This window comes from Bubalus bubalis, chromosome 6, assembly GCF_019923935.1.
Source record: "Bubalus bubalis isolate 160015118507 breed Murrah chromosome 6, NDDB_SH_1, whole genome shotgun sequence".
NCBI classification, from domain to species: Eukaryota; Metazoa; Chordata; class Mammalia; order Artiodactyla; family Bovidae; genus Bubalus; species Bubalus bubalis.
This window is the reverse complement of record NC_059162.1, coordinates 10,195,765-10,221,417: the sequence shown is the minus strand read 5'-3', so window position 1 is coordinate 10,221,417 and position 25,653 is coordinate 10,195,765. Positions and strand designations below refer to the sequence as shown.

At 37.9% G+C, this 25,653-nt stretch overlaps 1 non-coding gene across 1 annotated transcript; it reads left to right on the top strand.

The window, feature by feature from the left end:
* Positions 1–2,922: 2,922 nt before the first annotated feature.
* TRNAG-UCC lies at positions 2,923–2,995 on the top strand. The gene has a single exon. It is a non-coding gene; the product is annotated as a tRNA-Gly (tRNA).
* The last annotated feature ends 22,658 nt before the right edge of the window (positions 2,996–25,653 follow it).

The following is a 25,653-nucleotide window of genomic DNA, read 5'->3' as shown; positions in this document are numbered from 1 at the left end:
TGCTCAAATTACCACACAATTGTACTCATCTCACATGCTAGTAAAGTAATGGTCAAAATTCTCCAAGCCAGCCTTCAACAGTACATGAACCGTGAACTTCCAGATGTTCAAGCTGGTTTTAGAAAAGGCAGAGGAACCAGAGATCAAATTGCCAACATCCACTGGATCATTGAAAAAGCAAGAGAGTTCCAGAAAAACATCTATTTCTGCTTTATTGACTATGCCAAAGCCTTTGATTGTGTGGATCACAATAAACTGTGGAAAATTCTGAAAGAGATGGGAATACCAGACCACTTGACCTGCCTCTTAAGAAACCTGTATGCAGGTCAGGAAGCAACAGTTCGAACTGGACATGGAACAACAGACTGATTCCAAATAGGAAAAGGAGTACATCAAGGCTGTATATTGTCACCCTGTTTATTTAACTTATATGCAGAGTACATCATGAAAAATGCTGGGCTGGAAGAAGCACAAGCTGGGATCAAGATTGCCGGGAGAAATCTCAATAACCTCAGATATGCACCCCACTCCAGCACTCTTGCCTGGAAAATCCCATGGATGGAGGAGCCTGGAAGGCTGCAGTCCATGGGGTCACTAAGAGTCAGACACGACTGAGCAACTTCACTTTCGCCTTTCACTTTCATGCATTGGGGAAGGAAATGGCAACCCACTCCAGTGTTCTTGCCTGGAGAATCCCAGGGACGGGGGAGCCTGGTGGGCTGCCGTCTATGGGGTCACACAGAGTCGGACACAACTGAAGCGACTTAGCAGCAGCAGCAGCAGCAGCAGCATGCAGATGACACCACCCTTATGGCAGAAAGCGAAGAGGAAATAGCCTCTTGATGAAAGTGAAGGAGGAAAGTGAAAAAGCTGACTTAAAACTCAACATTCAAAAAACAAAGATCATGGCATCCAGTATCATCACTTCATGGCAAATAGATAGGGAAACAATGGAAACTGTGGCAGACTTTATTTTCTTGGGCTCCAAAATCACTGCATATTGTGAAATTAAAAGACATGAAATTAAATGACACTTGCTCCTTGGAGGAAAAGCTATGACAAACCTAGACAGCTTATTAAAAAGCAGAGACATTACTTTGCCAACAAAGATCCATCTAGTCAAAGTTGTGGTTTTTCCAGTAGTCATGTATAAAGAAGAGATTTGGACCATAAAGAAAGCTGAGTGCCAAAGAATTGATGCTTTTGAACTGTGGTGTTGGAGAAGACTCTTGAGAGTCCCTTGGACTGCAAGGAGATCAAACTGATCAATTCTAAAGGAAATCAGTCCTGAATATTCATTGGAAGGACTGATGCTAAAGATGAAGCTCCAATACTTTGGCCACCTGATGTGAAGAACTGACTCCTTTGAAGAGACCCTGATGCTGGGAAAGATTGAAGGCAGGAAGAGAAGAGAACAACTGAAAATGAGATGGTTGGATGGCATCACCAACTAGATGGACATGAACTTTAGCAAGCTCCAGTAGTTGGTGATGGACAGGGAACCCTGGCATGCTACGGTCCATGGGTCGCAAAGAGTTGGACACTACTGAGTGACTGAACTGAACTGTGCTGATTTCTCTACTCTACCACAGTCAGGCTGACAAGGGTTTCTTGTGAACAGTGGATTAGAGTACTGACAGCCTGCAGCAAGAGAGGCCCCAGGATGGAATGGAAAGTCTAGGGTAAAAATGATGTATCAGACACACAATTCAAAGGAACAGTTATGAGCAAGGATAATTAAGGACAGAAATGAATGAAAACATAACCACAAATTTTCCGAGCTAATGGAGGTTCTATCTCAGCCACTTAAATATCATGTGAATTTCTGAGTCAAGAAGTTAAGCAGGGAATGGTCAACCCAACTCCATAGAGCTTTTTCATATGGAAACTAGAGATAATCAACATTGCTGTATCTCACAAAGTTAAGATACAAAATAACTCATTTAACAAACATTTCTCTACTATATATAAAATAGATAACAAACAGGGACTACTGTATAGCAGAAGAAGCTCTACTCAATATTCTGTAATAACCTATATGGATCTGAAAGAAAAGAATATATGTATATGTACAACTGAACTACTTTGCTGTACACCTGAAACAACATTGTGAATCAACTATACTACAATAGAAAATGAAAATTAAATTTTAAAAAATTTGCTATCACTTACTATAAATTAAACAACATGTTAGCTGCTGGGGATATGCAATCAAGACATTAATCTTGTCCATGACAGTTTTGCACTTTAGTATTAGACATGTGAAAACTCTGTTTAAAATGTAAGCTACCAGGGCCTCCCTGATGGCTAGTGGTTTAGAATCTACCTGCTGATGCAAGGGACACAAGTTTGATTCCTTGTCTGGGAAGATCCCACATGCCTCGGAGCAACCAAGCCCGTGCACCACAACTACTGAAGCCCATGCACCCCAGAACCCGTGCTCTGCAACAAGAGATGCCCAGGCACCACAACGAAAATCAACCCCCGCTTCCTGAAACTAGAGAAAGGCTGCATGCAGCAACGAAGACCCAGCACAGCCAAAAATAAAATAAATAAACCTTTTTAAAAATAAGCCACCACATAAATTATTGCAACTATTATTATTGCAATTGTTACTAGGAAAATAATGAAACAACTATACTATTAAATATCTTAGAGATAAAAGTTTATCTTGGGGGATAGTGGAGAGTAGCTGGTAGAAAGAGTAGTTGGAGAATCTGGTTTCCCAAAATATTAAATCACAAGTGACAAGGAGGCCTGTAACAAGAAATATGACACATAATAGATACCCAGCAAGTATTTTTAAGTGAATTAATATGATTAACTTATCAAATTGTCAAGGGAAATATCCATGATGAATCAGAATATGCTGAGTGGGAGTCAGAGGAAGAAAGAGAATTAGAAATGTAGATTTGGGGAAATTCCCTGGCAGTCCAGTGGTTAGGACTCTGTATTTCCACTGCAGAGGGCCTGGGTTCAATCCCTGGTCAAGGAACTAAGATCCCACAAGCCACATAATGTGAAAAAAAAAAAAGAAAAAAGAAATGTAGATTTCATAGTCACAACAAAAAGTAACATTTATTTAATGCATTTAGTCTAACAAGATTATTCTAGAATCTATATTCCAATTTAAAAATGAACTTAAAGATTGTTCTAAATGATTAACAAAAATAAACTCATTTAATCCTAATGAATATTCTTGTTCTCAGGTTGCAGATGAGGAAGCTGAAGCAGAGAGAGAATAAGGACTCACTCACCATCAGATAGCAGAGTCAGGATTTGAATCTTGGCAGTCTCTACAGTTTAAAAACCTAGCTACCATGCAATGCTGTGTTTCCTGTTCTTACAACAAAGAAATTATAAATGACTAAGATCAGATGATGACTTCTTTATAGTGAGAAAGGGAAGAAAAATTGTCAGGAGCCCATGCAGATCCAAGGCTGTAAGGAGAGAACAGGGCTAGAATGTGAGAAAGCAGTATGGTGATATAGTGGAAGGGTAGAGGCTAGAAGAGCCTGTCAATCAGAGTCTATGGAAGAAAACAGAGTCTACTGTACATATGTAAAACAAGAAAATTAATACAGGAAGCTAGTTACACAAGCAATGGAAGAGCTTGAGAATCCTAACAGGAGATAATAAGACAACACAGGGATGAATAACATCAAATATCTGGCACCACCCTTAATCTGGAAGGACTAAGAGGGAAAGCAGTGTCTTAGCCCGGATTATCTGCTCCCCACCCTATCCCCACCACATATCAAAGCCCAACACTGGAGCTTATGAGCATGTAAGAATATGCATATCCTGAAAATCAGTCAGAAAATATCAAAGAATCCAAAAGAAAAATGGCAGGAGGCCCGAACAGGCACTTTACAGAAGAGGATATACAAATTGCAAATAAACATGTGAAAATGTTTCGCTCTTCAGACTCAGATAGCGAACAGACTTATAGTTGCCAAGGAAGAGGGAGGGTGGGGTGGGGGAAGGATTGGGAGTTTGGCATAAGCAGATGCAAGCTATTACATATAGAATGTATGAAGTAAGGTCTTACTGTAGGACAAGGTCCTTGTCTTACAACAAGGTCCTAGCCCAGGGAACTGTGTTCAATACCCTGTGGTAAACCATAATGGAAAAAGAACACAAAAAAGAACGTGTGGGTGTGTGTATCCGTATCACTTTATTACATAGCAGAAATTAATACAGCATTGTAAATCAACCATACTTCAACTTTAAAAATGTTTTACTCTATTAGTAATCAGGGAAATCAGATTTTAAACCACAATGTCTTAGCCTATTCACTCCGCTATAATAAAATACCACAGACTAAGTTGCTTTTAAAAAATAGAAATGTACTTCTCACAGAGGCAGCAGTTCCCAGATCAGGATGCTGGCATGGACAGGCGAGGGCCCTCTTCCAGGTCACAGACTTCTCATTGTGTCCTCCTAGGTGGAAGCGGCCAGGAAAATTTCTGGAGTCTCTTTTATAAGAGTACTAATCCCATTCATGAGGGCTCTGTCCTCATGACCTGCTGCTAAGTCGCTTCAGTTGTGTCCAACTCTGTGTGACCCTAGAGAAGGCAGCCCACCAGGCTCCCCCGTCCCTGGGATTCTCCAGGCAAGAACACTGGAGTGGGTTGCCATTTCCTTCTCCTGTCCCATCTCCCTATCATCATATTATAGTTTAGGATTTCAACACATGAATTTTAGGGGGAATAAAGGCATTCAATCTATAGCACACAATGAGATATCACTAGACACTTGCCAGGATAGTTAAAATTTTTAAAGCAGACATGACCAAAGCTGGTGAGGTGGGGCATCTGAAATGCTCATGCACTGCTAATAAAATTTACATAAAATTGTACATAACCACTTAGGAAAATTATGTGGTAGTTTCTATTAACACAAAATATATATTTATCCTATGACCCAGCAATTATATTCCTAGGTATATACCCCAAGTGTTAGTCACTCCGTCATATCCGACATTTTCGACTCCATGGACTGTAGCCCACCAGGCTCCTCTGTCCATGGAATTATCCAGGCAAGAATACTGGAGTTGGTAGCCATGCCCTTCGCCAGGGGATCTTCCTAACTCAGGGATTGAACCCAGGTCTCCTGCATTGCAAGCAGATTCTTTACCATCTTAGCCACCAGGAAAGCCCCATATACCCCAAATATATACATATTTTCACCAAAAGATGTGTACACTAATGTTCATGAATGCAATATTTAAAATAGAATGCAATATTCATAATAGTCAAATAGTGGAAATTTTCCACATTTCCATTAAGTACAAGGAATAAATTGTATTATAGTTACATACTAAAATGCAACAAGATTGAATAAATTATTACTATATGGGACAGTGTGAATGAATCTCACAAACATAATGTTGAGGCAAAGAAAACAATTCAAACTGCTTGATTCCATTTTATATGAAGTCCAAGAACAGGTATAACTAGTCTATGGTGTTAAAAGTCAGAATAGCAGTAAGTTTCAGAGAGAAGACTGAGAGTAGTCATTGGCAGAAGGCATTGAGGAATGCTTCTGGGGTCCTGGGAACATTCCACTTCTTATGGACCTAAGTGGCGATTACATGGGTATGCTCATTTTACGATAACACATGATATGCTCATGACTTATGCGTGTCTATGTATTTGTATGCATATAATACTTCTATTTTAAAACCTTTATAAAAAGATAATATATGTAAAGCAATAAATATAGTGATTAACATGTGTAGGCTCTTGATATTAGCTATAATGAATAAAATGATGGAAGCTCAACAATATGCATTTGTAGTATTCTGGATCATCTGATTGATTGGTTGATTGATTGATCTGCAATCTGATTGGTTCCCTTTTTAACATCCTGCAGCTAAGGCTGGAGTAGAGAAAAAAACGTGTAGGGTGAAGGACCCAGAGGAAAGGTTGTTAGAGCAGCCATGCCATTTGGAAGAATGAGGAAAGTACTAACCCCATCACCTCTCCCAGAAGCTCCAGTGAGCCTTCTGTCACTTAATTGTATATAGAGAAGGAACTTGCCTTAGATAGTTCTTTAATATTTAGTCATCTGGGGCACACATATCCTCACAAATAAACATTTTACTTTTCTCCATTTCACAGCAAGTAACACTTACCACCTTAGACATAACTAAAACACAGTTAGTTATAAATGTTAAAACAAGTCCTGCTCCCTTTTTTTTTACTTTTCTACAAAGGGAAGGATTCTTTTACTTTTTTTCAAAGAGAAGGATTCTACATTCTCTTTAGATACAGCTCCTGCTTTGCATTAAGTTTTGCCTCTCATCTTTACCTCCTAATTTCAAAATTCCTTAGATTACAACTCTTGCCCAATGTAATCTTCAAGGTTGTCAGCCGTGAGTGCAGAACCCTGAGGAAAATTTCAGTATTACAGAGTTCTTCTCTCTCAGTTGGGCAATCATCCTTACTCGGCTTCATCTATGCCCATTTCCTTACGGCCTCTTCTCGGACAAAGAGTCTAGGTTTGCCTTCCAAGTTACACTTCCTCCGTTCCTTATGTAGGAAGATTTTACAGTCTGGCTGGCACACCTGCTTCACTTCACCAAACACATTCCTTACTTGACGACACGCTTGAGCCACATTTCTAATTGGCCTGTCTGTTTAAACCCTAAATGAAAGGTTCCTGCCAACAAGCAGGCTCCACGCTCCCTGGACAGTACTTCTCCAGTTGAATATTTACACTGCCCCGTCCATCAAAACAGAAAAGTCCTTCCTTGTTAAGTGCTGTATCTCTAGCACCGTGCCTTAGTAGGCAGTCCGTCCATATTTGTTTTTTGAATTAACATCCTGCAGTTGGGACAGCAGATGTCTTAGGCATAGTACCAAGGCACTGTTTCACTTCACTAGAGACACAATGGACAATAAGCCATGCGAGCAGCTTGCATAGGGCCTGAACAGGCAGAAAGATGCTAAGCCATTGCCCTGGTTCATAAAGCCTCATATAAAATAGCAAAATCAGCATTAAAGAGTGTAAAAGCAAACCATCGTGTCTACAATTTGCAAGTCAAAACTAGCTATGTCTGAGGCAAGAATTAAGAGTACTGGTGCAGGACTTCCCTGGTAGTACAGCGGATAAGAATCCGACTGCCAATGCAGGGGATATGGGTTCAGTCGCTGGTATGGGAAGATTCCACATGCCACAGAGCAACTAAACCCATGCACCGCAACTACTGAGCCCATGTTCTAGAGCCTGCAAGCCACAACTACCGAAGCTCATACACTAAAGCCCACATTCCACAATAGGAGAAGCCACTACAGTGAGAGGCCCGGCATCACAGCCAAGAGTAGCCCTGCTAGCTGACACTAGAGGAAGTCTGAGTGCATCCATGAAGACCCAGTGCAACCAAAAATAAAGTGCTTTAAAAGAGTGCAGGTGCAGAGTTAAAGAGTTCCTAGTACTTAGGGCAGAGTAAATATTCAATATTTATCACATGAATGAATGAGTGAATGAATTAAATAGGGCCTCATGGGAACTAAGGAAATTAAAAGCCAAGGGTACAAATTATAGGAGGCAATTGTAGACCACCATTGTAGGACGTAGATTATTACAGCCCCCTACACAGTGTTACTATCACAGTACTGCACGACTGAAAAAGTAGTACTGGGCTGTGAGATAGCCATGGAATTCTATCTGCTTTATATCCTGAAATCTGGATTCCCACCAAACATCCCCCTGAAATTGCAGTCACAAAATCTGGCTAAACTCAAACCCAAAAGCCATAAGGAATAGTATAGCAGTATGCTCTCCTACAACAATAAATGAGTATCTCTTTCCCACACATTTCCCAACACACTGTATTTTCAAACTTTATGATCTTTTTCAATCTGATTAATGAAAATTAGCATCTCAGTGAAGCTTATTGTCTATTTTTATAAATATAAAGGAGGTTATACATCTTTTCATGAGTTTATGAACTGCATGTATGTCCTTTCCTCTGAACTATTTAATCCATGCCATTTACTTCTTTTTCTAGTGAATTCTTGGTCTATTCTCCAACAATCTAAAAGTCACTTATATGGTACAGGACTCATTCTTTTGGAATATAACTTGTAAACATTTTTCATAGATAATTTATCTTTTGACTCTGCTTTTGTCATGATGGATTTTAATATAGTTGAATTTATAAATATTTTCATGACTGCTATATTTTATGGCATGCTTAGACAGGCCTTATCCTAACCAGAATTTTTTTAAGATTTCTTGATTTTTCTAGTCATTACTGTTTTTTGCACTTAAATTTTTAATCCACTTCCATCCATTTTGGTCTAGAAATATTTGGCAAGCATTGCACAGCATTTTATCAACATATTTCAATACCATATACTGAACATTCTTCCTTTGAACTACTGTTTTGAATAAATTCCTTTATCAGTACCTAAATTCCCACATGTATTCAGGTCCATATTTGGGTTTTCTATTCTGATACATTGGTCTACTCAAATCCATTATGATTATATAGTGAAGGTAACAAATAGATTCAAGGGACTAGATCTGGTAGAGTGTCTGAAGAACTATAGACAGAAGTTCATACATTGTACAGGAGGTGTTGACCAAAGCCATTCCCAAGAAAAAGAAATACAAGAAGGAAAAGTGGTTGTATGAGGAAGCCTTACAAATAGCTGAGAAAAGAAGAAAAGTGAAAAGCAAAGGAGAAAGGGAAAGATATACCCAACTGGATTCAGAGTTCTAGAGAATAGAAAAGCGAGATAAGAAAGTCTTCCTAAGTGAATGATACAAAGAAATAGAGGGAAACAATAGAATAGGAAAGACTAGACATCTCTTTAAGAAAATTGGAGATACCATAGGAACATTTCATCCAAAGATGGGCACAATAAAAGACAGAAATGGTATGGACCTAACAGCAGCAGAAGGGATTAAGAAGAGGTGGCAAGAATGCACAGACGAACTGTACAAAAAAAAGTTCTTAATGGACCAGATAACCATGATGGTATGGTCACTTACCAAGAGCCAGACATTCTGGAGTGTGAAGTCAAATGGGCCTTGGGAAGCATTACTAAGAACAAAGCTGGTGGAGATGATGAAATTCCAGCTGAGCTACTTCAAATCCTAAAAGATGATGCTGTTAAAGTTCTGCACTCATTATGCCAGCAAATTTGGAAAAGCCAGCAGTGGCCACAGGACCGGAAATGTCAGTTTTCATTCCAATCCCAAAGAAGGGTAATACCAAAGAATATTCAAATGAGTGATTTTTCAAATGCTTTTTCATTTCAGATGCTAGCAAGATCATGCTCAGAAGCCTTCAAGCTAGGCTTCAGCAGTACGTGAACTGAGAAATTCCAAATGTACAAGCTGGATTTAGAAAAAGGAGAAGAACCAGAAATAAAATTGCCAACATCCATTGGATCATAGAAAAAGCAAGAGAATTCCAGAGAAACATCTACTTCTGCTTCATTGACTACACTAAAGCCTTTGATTGTGTGGATCACAACAAAAAATGGAAAATGCATAAAGAGACGGGAATATAAGACCACCTTACCTGCCTCCTGAGAAACCTGTATGCAGGTCAACAAGCAACAGTTAGAACTGAACATGGAACAACTGGCTGGCTCAAAATTGGGAAAGGTTGTATATTGTCACCTCCGCTTTTTTAATTTATATGCAGAGAACATCATACGAAATGCTGGGCTGGGTGACTAACAAACTGGAATCAAGATTTCCAGGAGAAACATCAACAACCTCAGATAAGCAGATGATACCACTTTAATGGCAGAAAGTGAAGAGGAACTAAAGATCCTCTTGATGAAGATGAAAGAGGAGAGTGAAAAACCTGGCTTAAAACTCAACATTCAAAAAAATGAAGATCTTGACATCCAGTCCCATCACTTCATGGCAAGTAGAAGGGGGAAAAGTGGAAAGAGTGGCAGATTTCATTTTCTTGGGCTCCAAAATCAATGTGGATATTTACTGCAGCCACAAAATTAAAAGATGCTTGCTCCTTGGAAGAATAGCTATGATGAAATTGAACAGTGTATTTAAAAGTAGAGGCATCACTTTGCCTCAAAGGTCCATATAGTCAAAGCTATGGCTTTTCCAGTAGCCACGTACAGATGTGAGAGCTGAACCATAAAGAAGGCTGAAAGCCGAAGGATTGATGCTTTTGAACTGTGGTGCTGGAGAAGACTCTTGAGAGTCCCTTAGACTGCAAGGAGATCAAACCAGTCAATCCTAAAGGAAATCAACCCTGAATATTCATTGGAAGGACTGATGCTGAAGCTGGAACTCTAATACTTTGATCACTTGATATGAAGAGCTGACTCATTGGAAAAGACCCTGATGCTGGGAAAGATTAAGGGCAGGAGGAGAAGGGTGTGACAGAGGATGAGATAGTTGGATGGCATCACTGACTCAGTGATGAGTCATGATGTTTGAGCCACCTCCATGAGATGTGAAGGACAGGGAAGCCTGGCGTGCTGCAGTCCATGGGGTCTCAAAGGGTCAGACATAACTTAACAACTGAACAACACCAACAACGTATGTACTAGTATAAGACTATTTTGTGTAACTTTATGTTTAATGGTAAAAATTTTTCTGGCTATTCTTTCAAATTTTTTATGTGAACTTTGGAATTAACTTGCCTTATTGCCAAAAAAAGAACAAAAACAAACCAAACAAATCCTCCTGGTGACTTAGTAAAATGACACTAAATTCCTCATTTAACTTCTATAACCCTATCCAATAACATGGCATCCTCTTCCATTTGTCAAGTCTCCTACGTCCCCCAGGGGATTATAATGTTTCCCTCAACTAAATCTTGTGCATTTCTTTAGATGGCTCTTAGAAACTTGTTGCTGTTATGATAATTAGATTCTTCATCATATCCTCTAACCAGTGATAGTTTGCAGATAAAAAGAAAGTGAAGTCGCTCAGTCGTGTCCGACACTTTGCAACCCCATGGACTGTAGTGTACCACGCTCCTCCATCCATGGGATTTTCCAGGCAAGAGTACTCGAGTGGGTTGCCATTTCCTTCTCCAGAGGATCTTTCAGACCCAGGGATTGAACCCAGGTTCCCACATTGTAGACAGACACCTTACCATCTGAGCCACCGGGGAAGTTTGCCAGATATAAAGGCTATTATTCTCTTTACATGGCTTTTATATCCACTCATCTTTCTAAATTCTCTTATCTAAATAAAGTTTCACTTGATTTTTTTTGATTTTTCAAAAGAACAATCTAAGAACAATCCAAATTCCCTCTCTCCTTCTCCCTAGTTATATAGGTTAGTATCTCTATAATAACGTACAAAGACGTACAAAGTTTTTCATGACTGTGGACATCATCTAGACATGTTTTTGCTATTGATCCCTTGATATGACAAATTATATTAAGCGTCCTCTTTCTGAACCATTTGTAATCCTGAAATAAACCCCATTTGGTCTTTATATATTATGATTTTAAAGTGCTACTAGCTTCTATTTCCCAGACTATTTGCATCATTTTTATAAATGAGATTAATCCATGGGTTTTATATTCAAACTTTTTTTTTATCAATTCTATGCTTACTTCATGAAAGAATTTGAATGCTTTTCTTTTACATCGTCTATATCTGCACTGTCCAATACAGTAGCCAACAGCAATATGTGGCAACTTAATTTTAAATTAATTAGAATTAAATAAAATTAAAATCCAGTGCTCCCTAAAACTAGCTGCAATCAAGTGTTCAATAGTCATATGTGCCTCCTTACACTGGCAGTAGAGTTAGAATATTTCTACCACCACAGAAAGTTCTAGTGGATGGTGAGGCTATAGAATATCTTAAAAGGTAATCAAATTATCTATTATTTAATGATACAATGCTTTCCAGGAAGAGCTCTTAGAAAAGTTTCTGTGTTTTTGATGGAAATTAATATTCTCATTTTTCTATTTTCCTGAAATTACTTGTCATGATTTACATATTCCTAGAAAACTATCAGTTCTTCAGTGTTTTCAAATTTATTTGAATAGACTTAGAAAGCTAGCCTGTTACGGTTCTTCTTTTCTTTTAATCTGTAGGTATTTCCTCAATTATCTTCTATTATATGAGGCATCTGTGCTACCTGCCTGTAGGTGATAGTCATCTACAATTGCCACTTATTTAATCAAACACTTTTATCTAGATGTTGCTGTGAAGGTATGCTGTAGATGTGATTCAAATTTATAATCAATGTAGTTTAAGAAAGATTTTCCTAGGAATCTGAATGGGCATGATTCAATCAGTTGAAAGATTTAAGAGCAGAACTGAAGCTTCCCACAAGAAACTCTGTCACAAACTGCAATTTCAGCTTGTACAAGGGTTCCAGCCTGTCCTTCCTGATGGCCTGCCCCATGGATTTCAGACTCCTGGGTTGGACTCACAATCGAGTAAACCATTACGCTTTTCTAGTGGAGCCCTGACTGATATGGATTAGCTATTAATTTTTCTTTTTTAATAATTTTTTATTACTGATTCTGTTTCTCTAGTGGAACCCTGACTTTCTATAGATCAATAAAACAGAAAAACCAATAGCTAATGTTTCAAAGAGCTTCCTTGGTGGCTTACACTGTAAAGAATCTGCCTGCAATGTGGGAGACCTGGGTTCGATCCCTGGGTTGGGAAGATTCCTTGGAGGAGGGCATGACAACCCACTCCGGTATTCTTAACTGGAGAATCTGCATGGATAGAGGAGCCTGGTTGGTTACTGCCCATGGGGTTACAAAGAGTCGGACACAACAAGCTTCATTTACTTACTGAAAAAGAAAGTGAAAGTCGCTCAGTCATGTCTGACTCTTCAATCCCATGAACTGTAGCCTGCCAGGTTCCTCTGTCCATGGGATTTTCCCAGGCAAGAACACAGAAGTTTCATCATTTTTCTGTTTCCTAAATCATTCATTTCTGCACTTACCCTTAAGACCTTTGTTCTGCATTCCATAGGATTATTTTATTGGTTTTTTTTTTTAAGACTTCTTGAGATTTTTGTAATATCCTTTCATTCTTTGTTTACAAGATAAATTTTGAGATGATTAATATTCCCTAAGCACTGCCTTAGAAGTATTTCACAAGCTATTACACTGGAGTTCTAATATTGCTATTGAATTTATAAATATTTTGCATTTTGGGGTTTAGATTTTTTTTTTCTCTTGAGTTGTAGAGTAGTTGAATATTGTTTTATGAGATAGGCTGTTTTTTCCCACAGAAATGGGAAAGATAGACTTTCTTATTTCCTTAATTTGTTCCTGATCAAATATGTTCTCTTATGGACTTATGATTAGAAAATTTTTCCATTCCTTTTATATTTTCTTGAAATTTATTATTTTATTTATGAATTAATGTACAGCCAAATTCAGTGACTATGCCTGGGAACTTGAATGAAAAATGCACTCTGTTTTCGGGCTATAGAGTTAGGTATATCAATTTGAACTTCTATAATTTCATTTGTAAATGTTCATGCTATATTATTGAAAGGACATTTATAAATATTTCTCTTCATTACAAATTGCACCCGTGATAATTACAAAGGGCATTTTGTTTTGTTTTGTTTAATGGTTTTTGTCTCTGGATTCAACCATTTCTGATATTCTTTTTGTTTGAATTTGCCTAATTTAACTGTCTGCATTTTCATTTTCAACCTTTCTGAATCCCTTTTAGAACTGAGTCTTGTGATTCAATCTAATCCTGTTCTTTTGAATAAGTTTGATCTACTTATATTTATTGACATAATTTGTGTTTTAATCATATTTATGTTTAAATATTTAATCATAATTATTTAATATTGAAATCTTTATTTCAATTTTCTCCTTCTTGAATTCCAATTATAAGTACTTTGGATCTCCTTTACCTAATTCAACATGTATCATTTTTCTCTTTCCCTAAGTAATGTTTGCCTGTATTTCCACTTCATTTTTTTTTCCCTGATTTCTGTACTTGGTATTCCCTTCCTAGTCCTCACCAGGGTCCTCAGCCCTGTCTGCTGTCCTTTCTGTCCTTTAAATTTTGCTTTCATTGATGTGATAAGTTTTCTTCTACTTCAGTTTTGCTCCTCATTGCTTAGGTTTTACCTTGTCCTGAACTGTCATATCTGTAGCAGAGTTTGTGTTGTGGAAACAATTTCATTACATGTTTTAACTTGGGAATTCTTTTCACTTCCTCTATAAAGGTGTTTTGCTGAGATCTGTTCTCCATATTCCAATTGTTTTCAATTCCTTCAATTTTCCCATTTTCTTGTTGTATTGTAGTAGAGACCCTGCAATGATTCCTTTTCTACCAACCTATATTTTACAAAAATTATTTACTTCTTCATTCAATTTTGGCTGCACTGGGCCTTTGGTACTACACATAGGCTTTTTCCAGTTGTGGCACATGGGGGTTACTCTTCATCACGGTGTGTGAGCTTCTCATTGTGGTAACTCCTCTTGTTGTGGAGCACAGGCTCTAGGTGCCCCATGGCATATGGTATCCTCCTGGACCAAGGATTGAACTCATGTCCCCTGAATTGGCAGGCAGATTCTTAACCACCAGACCACCAGGGAATTCCCTACTTACTTATCTTTGACTGAGACTTTTTTTCTTGAACCTGGACTATGTTCCATGCTGCTGCTGCTGCTAAGTCGCTTCAGTTGTGTCTGACTGTGTGTGACCCCATAGACAGCAGCCCACCAGGCTCCACCATCCCTGGGATTCTCCAGGCAAGAACACTGGAGTGGGTTGCCATTTCCTTCTCCAATGCATGAAGGTGTTCCATGCTACCTGAAGTCTTTTTTATGATCTTTAGCTTTGGTTATACTGTTCGTCACTGATTTTCCCAACGAATTTAGATAGCTGTAAAATTCTTCAGTGAAAAATCTATACTCTTCCTGACTATGTGCCACTTAGACATAATGTTTCCAGACACAGCTTGCTACATGATTTCTCACTTAATCCCACTTTCCCAGGTTCTGGAACAAACTGGGCACGTGGAAACTTCTCCTACCAGTCCATATGCTATACCTACCATTACTGAAAGTGAAAATTTTACTTTTTTACGTCCCTATGTACTTTCATCTTTCTGAAGTATTCTTTGCTGGAAAACTCTCCTTTGCTCATCTGTATAACCATGCTTAATTTTCTCTGCTTTTAGAACCCATCCCATTTACTTTGTGATTTGACATTTTTAGCTGTTGCCTAATTTTTCCAAATAAATAAAATTATATTTAGATTTTGATTCTCAGTCCCATCATTGTTTTTTACCTCACTTCCAAGGAGAGAACGAAAAGGTCAACAGTTTTAGAAAAGGCAGAGGAACCAGAGATCAAATTGCCAACATCTGCTGGATCATTGAAAAAGCAAGAGAGTTCCAGGAAAACATCTATTTCTGCTTTATTGACTATGCCAAAGCCTTTGACTGTGTGGATCACAATAAACTGTGGAAAATTCTGAAAGAGATGGGAATACCAGACCATCTGACCTGCCTCTTGAGAAATCTATATGCAGGTCAGGAAGCAACAATTAGAACTGGACATGGAACAGACTGGTTCCAAATAGGAAAAGTGGTATGTCAAGGCTGTATATTGTCACCCTGCTTATTTAACTTCTATGCAGAGTACATCATGAGAAACGCTGGGCTAAAGAAGCACAAGCTGGAATCAAAATCGCGGGGAGAAATATCAATAACCTCAGATATGCAGATGACACCACCCTTATGGCAGAAAGTGAAGAAGAACTAAAAAACCTCTTAATGAAAGTGAAACAGGAGAGGGAAAAAGTTGGCTTAAAGCTCAACATTCAGAAAACTGAAATCACGGCATCTGGTCCCATCACTTTATGGGAAATAGATGGGGAAACAGTGGAAACAGTGTAAGACTTTATTTTGGGGGGCTCCAAAATCACTGCAGATGGTGATTGCAGCCATGAAATTAAAAGACGCTTACTCCTTGGAAGGAAAGTTATGACCAACCTAGATAGCATATTCAAAAACAGAGATATTACTTTGCCAACAAAGGTCCGTCTAGTCAAGGCTATGGTTTTTCCAGTGGTCATGTATGGATGTGAGAGTTGGACTGTGAAGAAAGCTGAGTGCCGAAGAATTGGTGCTTTTGAACTGTGGCGTTGGAGAAGACTCTTGAGAGTCCCTTGGACTGCGAGGAGACCCAACCAGCCCATCCTAAAGGAGATCAGTCCTGGGTGTTCATTGGAAGGACTGATGCTAAAGCTGAAACTCCAATACTTTGGCCACCTCATGCGAAGAGTTGACTCATTGGAAAAGACCCTGATGCTGGGAGGGATTGGGGGCAGGAGGAGAAGGGGATGACAGAGGATGAGATGGCTGTATGGCATCACTGACTCGATGCACATGAGTTTGGGTGAACTCCGGGAGTTGGTGATAGACTGGGAGGCCTGGCGTGCTGTGATTCATGGGGTCCCAAAGAGTCAGGCACGACTGAGTGACTGAACTGAATTGAACTGATGTTACTAACTTCAGGAGAATGTGTTTTTACTGATTACAAACATACTGGCTCATCATCCAAAGAATTAATTTTTTTTTTTAATTCCAGACAAATTAGCACAAGAAGGCAATTTTTTTGTTAATGTCTTGGCTTTGGAGTCATTAGATCATGTGCACTATGTAAATTCACCCCTTCATTGATCACAGCCTTGTTGTAGTGAAGGGGCTTATGTAACTCAATGAAGTTATGAGCCATGCTGTGCAGGGCCACCCAAGATGGATGGGTCATAATGAAGAGTTCTGACAAAACGTGGTCCTCTGGAAGTGGAAATAGCAAAACGACGCCAGTATTCTTGCCTGGAGAATCCCATGAACAGCATGGAAAGGCAAAAAGATATGATGCCAGAAGCTGAGCCTCCCAGGTCAGAAAGTGTCCAGTATGCTACTGGGGAAGAACAAAGGGCAATTACCAATATCTCCAGAAAGAATGAAGCAGCTGGGCCAAAGTGGAAATGACACTCAGTTGTGGATGTGTCTGGTGGTGAAAGTAAAGTCTGATACTATAAAGAACAATATTGCATAGGAACCTGGAATAGTAGGTCCATGAATCAAGATAAATTGAATGTGGTCAAGCAGGAGATGGCAAGATTGAACATTGACATCTTAGAAATCAGTGAATTAAAATGGATGGGAATGGGCGAATTTAATTCAGATGACCTTTATATCTACTACTGTGAGCAAGAATCCCTTAGAAGAAATATCTGGGGTGTAAATTTTTAGGGGGTACATTTTTTCACCTAACACTTAGATTTATATCCATATCCTTGTCACTTCTTTATTTTGGTAAAAAGTGAAAGCCGCTCAGTCAAGTCCGACTCTTTGTGACCCCATGGACTGTAGCCTGCCAGTCTCCTCTGTCCATGGAGTTCTCCAGGCAAGAATACTTGGAGTGGGTAGCTGTTCCCATCTCCAGGGATCTTCCCAACCCAGGGACTGAACCCAGGTCTCCTCATTGCAGGCAGATTCTTTACCATCTGAGCCACCCAGGAAGCCCTTATTTTGGTAACAAATAGGATTTTTCCTAATTCTCCCTTCCCTGAACACACAGTCCACCAAGGGTCCTAAATTTATACAGAAGCCTCCATCCTACCTCTTCATCCCCCAAAGCATATTTTCCTTTACCTAAATAGGTGTTAAAGCCCAAACCAATCTCTTGGAGTTCTAACTACTTTAAGGTCAGGAACTAGGCAAGGATCTCAGGTCCTAGAGAGTACAGTCAGGCAAGAAAAGTAAATCAAAGGCATCCAGATTAATTAACCAAAATACTTCCTAGAGAATAGCTCAACAGTAATGAAACTTCACATCCCCTAATAATGCATAGCTATTAAATGCTTTGGCATTCACCTGTGATCTGTCCTTCAAATAAGCAAAGGCTCCACACAGAGAAAGCTCCTATCTCAGGTCTTTGAACAAAGAGAAAAGCTGAGGATGGCCTGGCATAACTCCAGACTTCCACAATAGACAAGATTTTTTTTTTTTTAACAAGACATCCAGCCAAACTCAGGAGTAGACTAGATTATAATTTTCCACCACCAACGTAAAGATTTCCTCACTCAGTCATCGTGTGGGCCCTCCAGGGTTTTCCTTTCAAGGTATCCTAACCCTCAACCATAGTAAGACCTCCCATTTGGACGGGGCACCTTGGGGAAAGGCATTTCAGAGGGAATTCAGGCCGGAAAATTCTGTCAAGCCTACAGGGTGAAGAGAAGTATTTCAAAATTATACTACAACATCCAAATTATCAACCAGATGGAAGGGCAAAGCAAAGACTTTCTGGAACATGCAAAGATGGAGAACATTTACTGCTCATGTACCATTCCTTTAAAGAAAAAAAAATTATTCTAGATATTTTAGCAAAAAAATTCAAGAAATCTTAACATGCTTCCAGTTTAGTAACAGCAGGCAAAATTACTCAGTAAACAACTAAAACACTAGATAAAGTCTTTAAAAACAGAAAGAAAGAAAAAAAACTTTTTACCTACAGAAAAAACAATAAGCAAAAAAATAAATATAAAACCAAATTGAAGGTAAAATATAAAACTGAGGAGATAAGTGAGCAAAGGAATCTGATTTTGCCCTAACAGTATTTGCCAATTCTAGCCAATTTGAATTTTTCTTTCAGTGGTCTCAGAGGGCAAGAAGAACAGAATCAACACCAAAGACCTGCACAAGATGAGAAACCTAATAGAAACCTCTCCCTACAATTAACTGAGACCCTAATGGGCCATAGCCTTAGGATAAGGGTGAACCAGAAGTAAACACTTGTGCAGTCTTGCTGTATAGGTTTATAGCACTGCACACTCAAGGAATCTCAGTCCTTGAACTTGGACAAAATGATCTAGACCAGCAGTCCCCTCAGACACCTAGAAAGCAAATGCAGATCCTCTTTGGAGGAAGAGATAATCATTCTATATATAAACTCATTTGTATTAATAATTTTTTTATTTACTGTGAGAATAACATAAATCAGGCACTTGAGGAAACAGACTCTATGAACAAGAACCAGAAAAACAAACATCAGCAAGTTATCCCCAAAGCTTCATATATTAACATTATCAGACACACTATAAAATGACTATGCTTGCTAGGGAAGATTTGGGAGAATAGCATTGAAACATGTAAAATATCATGTATGAAACAAAAAAAAATAATAAAGAAAGTTAAAAGCTGGTTAAAAAAATAAATAAATAAAAAATTTTAAAAAAATGAAAAATAAGCTTGAAAATATCTGCTCTGAGAACAGGAGAAAATAACATGACATATCTGGAGAAGAACAGAATAGAAATTCTAGAACTGAAAAATAACTGAAACTAACACTACAATGGATACATTTAAGAAACAGACAACTCCATAAACTCTATAAGATAAATCAGAAATAACCACAACGCAGCACAGAACAATTAAAATGGTAGTACTGACCTAAAACAAATAAGCTAACAGTTATTTCTCCAGCAAAGATGGGTCAACTTGGGACTAGCAGAGAATTACAATTAAGGGTCTTCAAAACAGCAAGCCACATTCAGGTCCCCACACAGCAAGGAAAAGAGAATGATTTTATAGAGAAAAGGAAGTCGGGAAGGCTATAGAAAACAAACGATCCATGGCTTTTCATCAGCAGAGTTGTTGCCAGGAAAGGAGTCTTCCTGTTGGCCTCTGCTATCACCACAGGGCATGAAAACTCTCCTTCTGGTCTCCTAACTCTACTTACCTGAAGTCTCTGTTTATTATCTTTTTACAGTAGAAATCATCAAAAAGACAGAAAAATAGAGTGAGGGAGTGTAACCCGCATTAAATCAGATACCCAGAAGAAAAATAGAGGCAACAGAGTACACACAATATTCAAAAGGATAATGGCTAAGACTTGTCTAGAACCAAAGAAAGACACCAATGTAGACATTTAAGAAGACCAACACTCTCTAGTAGAATAAGAAATTTATATCCAAATATACCCACTATGTAACAGCAGAAAACAAATGACAAAGAAAAAAGTTATAAGAGCCAGATACCTTCACCAACAAAAGTACTCTCCAAATAGTTTTAAAGAAAACCTTTAATAGAGCAACAGAATTGAGAAGTGATTTTATAAGACAACTGCCAACCTAAAATTCAACCCAGTAAAAACTCTAAGGAATGAAAGATGTTATAAGTAATGAAGTAAACATGATGTGCCACAATCTATCTACCAAATTGACAAAAGCTAAAAACTAAGATAATGCCATGTTTCAGCAAAGATGTGCAACAATTTGAGCTCTCAGATACCTTTTACTACTGAGAACATAAATTAGTATCATCACCTTGTAAAACTATTTGCCATTTTCTAGCAAATCTGAAGAGTGAATTTATTATAACTTACAATTCCACTCTTAGGTAAATGCCACCAAAAAAAATGCTTTACCTGTGGTGGCATAATAAAGAATATATTGTTTTTGTCCCTGGTTTTAGTCACAGAGGTTCAAAAATCCTTGGATTCCCTGTGTGATAAGAGTATCTTTGTTACACTAACAAGATGACTCATACTGGGACCCCAGCTAACTTCAAGACCCATGTTGGTCATCAGAAAAAAAAAAAAAGCACATCATTAGAAAGTTATGACTTTAAGCCTCTTGACCTCTAGGTAGAAGAGGGAGGCTGGAGATTTAGTTCAGTGGTTAAATCAATTATATCTGTATAACAAAACCCCAATAAAAATACTGGATATTAAATTGCAGTAGAACTTTCTGGTTAGTGGACACATCAATGTGCTAGGAGGGTGATGAACCCAGATTTCACAATGAGAAGTCTTGGAAGTTCTACACGCCCCCAGGCACCCCCAACACACACACACCCAAAATACTTTGCCTTATGCATCTCTGATTTTTTCTGATCTGTACTTTTTATAATAAAACTGTAATCATAAGTATTGTGTTTTCAATAAGTTCTTTGAGTCATTCTAGCAAATTATCAATCTGAGAATGTCATCAGTTCAGTTCAGTCACTCAGTCATGTCCGACTATTTGCAACCCCATGAATTGCAGCACGCCAGGCCTCCCTGTCCATCACCAACTCCCAAAGTTCACCCAAACTCATGTGCATCGAGTCGGTGATGCCATCCAGCCATCTCATCCTCTGTCATCCCCTTCTCCTCCTGCCCCCAATCCCTCCCAGCATCAGGGTCTTTTCCAATGAGTCAACTCTTCGCATGAGGTGGCCGAAGTATTGGAGTTTCAGCCTCAGCATCAGTCCTTCCAATGAACACCCAGGACTGATCTCCTTTAGAATGGACTGGTTGGATCTCCTTGCAGTCCAAGGGACTCTCAAGAGTCTTCTCCAACACCACAGTTCAAAAGCATCAATTCTTCAGCACTCAGCTTTCTTCACATTCCAACTCTCACATCCATACATGACCACAGGAAAAACCATAGCCTTAACTAGACAGACCTTTGTTGGCAAAGTAGTATCTCTGCTTTTGAATATGCTATCTAGGTTGGTCATAACTATCCTTCCAAGGAGTAAGCGTCTTTTAATTTCATGGCTGCAGTCACCATCTGCAGTGATTTTGGATCCCAGAAAAATAAAGTCAGCCACTGTTTCCGCTGTTTCCCCATCTATTTGGCATGAAGTGATGGGACCAGATGCCATGATCTTAGTTTTCTGAATGTTGAGCTTTAAGCCAACTTTTTCACTCTCCTCTTTCACTTTCATCAAGAGGCTTTTTAGTTCCTCTTCACTTTCTGCCATAAGGGTAGTGTTATCTGCATATCCGAGGTTATTGATATTTCTCCCGGCAAGAATGTCATGGGGACTCCCAAATGTACAGCCCTCCAGTCAGTAAGAAATGCACACTGCCTCCAAGACTGTAGCTGGTATCAAAAATGAGGCTAGTCTTCTGAAGAACTGAACACCTGTGAGACCTGAAGTAAATTCCACGTGGTCAGCATCACAGTTTTCTACTGAGGTACACCCCAGTTAGGATAGAAACCAAACATTTTGAAACTCCTAGCTGGCCAGGCAAAAGTGTGGAAGATCCCTGAGATTTGAAGCTGGCATCTGAAGAACTATGCCTTTAATTTGGGAGGTCTGCAACAGCTCTGGATACTAAGGGTCAAAATTTAATTGAATTGTAGAATATCCATTTGGTTTCGGAGAACTGATGTCAGAACATATGTGTACACCAGTGTGATCAGAACAGCAATGTTTAGAGAGTCCCAAAACCAGGAATAATTCAAAATACATCAATAGTATAATTGATAATAAATTATGGAATGCATGTATGAATTACAGCTATATACCACAAAACAGATGAATATTAAAGTTGTGATGCTGAAAAAAATAAACCAGGCATGGAATAACATACTATATAGATCCACATGGAAAACTCAAAAAAAAAAAAAAAACTAAATTAACTATTATTTGTGATGCAAACAATAGATAGTAAACAGATAGCAAAACTATAAAGTAAAGCAAAGAAATTATTTTGATGCAAATCAGGAAAGTGTTTTCTTCTACTGGGAAGGGACTAAGTTGTGATTGTCAAATGACACATTGGCAGATTTGGGGGTGCTAGAGATAGTCTACTCGTTACTTTTATTTTATTTCATGGGTTGGCTATTTTTCCTGAATATATGCTATATTTCAGCATTTTCAAAAGTTTTTAAAGAGTAAAAGTAGTGATTAGGAAAAAACCTATGAAACCCATAAGATAGGTTTATATAACTGTTGAGAATGTTGCAGTGAACTATTCAAATAAAAAAAGGTTTCATTAAAAAGTAAATTTTAACATAAAATAATGCAAAGCTTAAATTAATTTAAAAGCGTGCATTGAGAGGAAGCAAAAAGATGCTTTAAAAAATTTTGCTTGGATGAAGATTGCACAAAGAGATAATATCATGATGTATAAAAATGTAAATGTAGCTTATTTGTTAAAAATAATACCTTGCAGAATAGAAACAAAATTCGACTTTCAGACTAGTGCATTAATTTTTAATGTTTAACCTTTTAACATCTGCTGCAGAACCACTTGTGAAATAAGTTTAAAATGCAGATTCCTAGGCAGCATACCTTTGCATGTACAAACTCATAAGCTCTGAAGAGTCCAGACATCTGCATTTATGAAGTACTCTGGGTGATTTTAACTATGCATAATAGCGTTACAGAATCACTGCACTAAGAGGAAATGGCACGGGAGAAAAAAGCAGAGCAAAATGAAAAATATTGGTAAAGCCAACAAAAGCACTATACAACAGTTACAAGATTTCATTGTCAACAGCAAACATAAAATAGGGTGGTAAGACTAAATACAAATTTATCAATAATTACAGCAAATGCAAACAGGTTAAATTCCCCTGGAAAGAGATTCTGGCTTCTCTGGTGGCTCAGACAATAAAGAATCCACCCGCAATGCAGAAGACCTGAGTCCAGTCTTTGGGTTGGGAAGATCCTCTGGAGAAGGGAATGGCTACCCACTCCAATATTTTTGCCTGGAGAATCCCCATGGACAGAGGAGGCTGGCGGGCTACACTCCATAGGGTTGCAAAGAGTCAGACATGACTGAGAAACTAACAGTTTCACTTTTTTCCCCCACAGAAAAAGATTAAGTCTCTGAAATTAGGTAAAAGAAATTGTTAATCCACATATACACTTCTTATAAAAGACAGCCTTAAAAACACATAGAAATAATTTGGAAATAAAAGAACAGATAGAGATACACTAGATAAACTCTACCAAAAGAAAAGCAAGACTGGCAATATAGAAATAAGATAAAATCAAATTTAATGAAAATTCATTTAGCATAATAACAGTGATATATTTTATAGTGATTATAAACCAAGATTTAACAGTTATTAACCTTTATACAACAATATACTGATATATATTAGGAACAGGAGGAGAAATTGTCAAATCCACAATGATAGGGAAGAGTTTAAAATGACTTCTACAGAAAATTACAGATCAAATAGACAAAAACAAACTCAAATGATTTAACAAAATAAATAAATCTGTCATTAGATTTATAATATTCTGTACCACACAGAATACATATTTTTATTTTAGGGCAGTGTTACTCAAAGTGTAATGCCCATACCAGTGCCATGCTTTAATTCCAAAATGTGATAATTCTAGAAGGTAAATCATTCCAAGTCACTCAACACATAATTTAAATCAGCTGGTTTTTTCCTCTTTCTTCCTTTTCTTTATTTTGTTTGATTTATGTCCTGGGCAAATACCTTATCACAATGAAGACAGGTAACTAAAACACCAGAAAACAAGTATTTAAAATAAAAGAATTCTAGAAAAAACATTATCCATTGAAAAATTGTTAAATGTTATAGTGTTTTGAGGACCATCCATAGTGTTTTCTGTAGTAGCTTACCAACTAAGATTCCCACCAATAATGTACAAGTGTTCCCTTTTCTCAGAGAAAGATAAATACCATTTGATTTCATTTACACGTGGCATCTAGGAAAACAAAATAAATGAAAAAACAAAACAAAAACAGGGTTCTCACCCTTCACTCTTACTCTAACAACAGGCTCAGAGACACAAAGAATAACCTTGTGGTCGCCAGAGGAGAGAGGGGAGAGGGTTCGGGGGAGAGAGAGAGCCAAAACAGTTGAAGGAGATTAAGAGGCACACAGTTCCATTTATAAAACAAGTCGCAGAATGTAATGCACAGCACGGGGAATATAGTCAACAATATTGTAATAACTATATGCTGACAGATGGTACCTAGACTTTTGGGGCTGATCCTCCTGTAATGCATAAAAATATCAAACCACTATGCTGTATACCTGAAACTAACATATTGTATAATCAATTCTAGTTCAATTTAAAAACAATAAAATTGAGACATTAAAAAATAAATAAGATTCTTTTTAAAATAAATCCTTAAAATATGAGAAATTCAAAGCAAAATCACAGATCCTTTAGAAATTAATGGCAATAAAAACACAATATTTCATAATATATGGAATGTGATCCAAAGCAGCAAAGTTATCATATGGCTTAAATGTATATCAAGTATGAGTGAATGCAAATTAATTAAAAACTCAATCTAAAAAGTCAATAAAATGATAAAACAAAAATATTGAACAAAAACATTAAAACAGTAGACAAAAGGCATAAAGATAAATGAAATTAATAAACTGGAAAAGAAAAGAGTGGACTGTGATCAAAAATATTTAAAGGTGACTCTTGGAAAATGCCAGCAAAATAAGCAAAGCTCAGGAAAATATGATTGAGGGAAAAGTGAAAACACAACCCTTGCCAAGGCTGAGAAAGAAGTTGATCAACAAACTGTGAGAAAGGAGACACAAACGTAAAGAACAGACTCTGAATTCAGTGGGAAAAGGAGAGAGTGGGATGATTTGAGAGAATAGCACTGAAACATATACACTGCCATATGTAAAACAGATAACCAGTGAGAGTTTGATGTATAAATCAGGTCACCCAAGGCCTGTGCTCTGACAGCCTGGAGGAACAGGGTGGGGAGGGAGGTGGAATCAGGATAGAGGGGACACATGTATATCTATGGCCGATTCATATTGATGTATGGCAAAAATCATCACAATATTGTAGAGTAATTATCCTCCAATTCAATAAACAGATACATTTAAAAATTTGAAATAAAAAAAAAATGTGGTTCTGGAGGACCAGATTGTGGCTGCAATATTAGT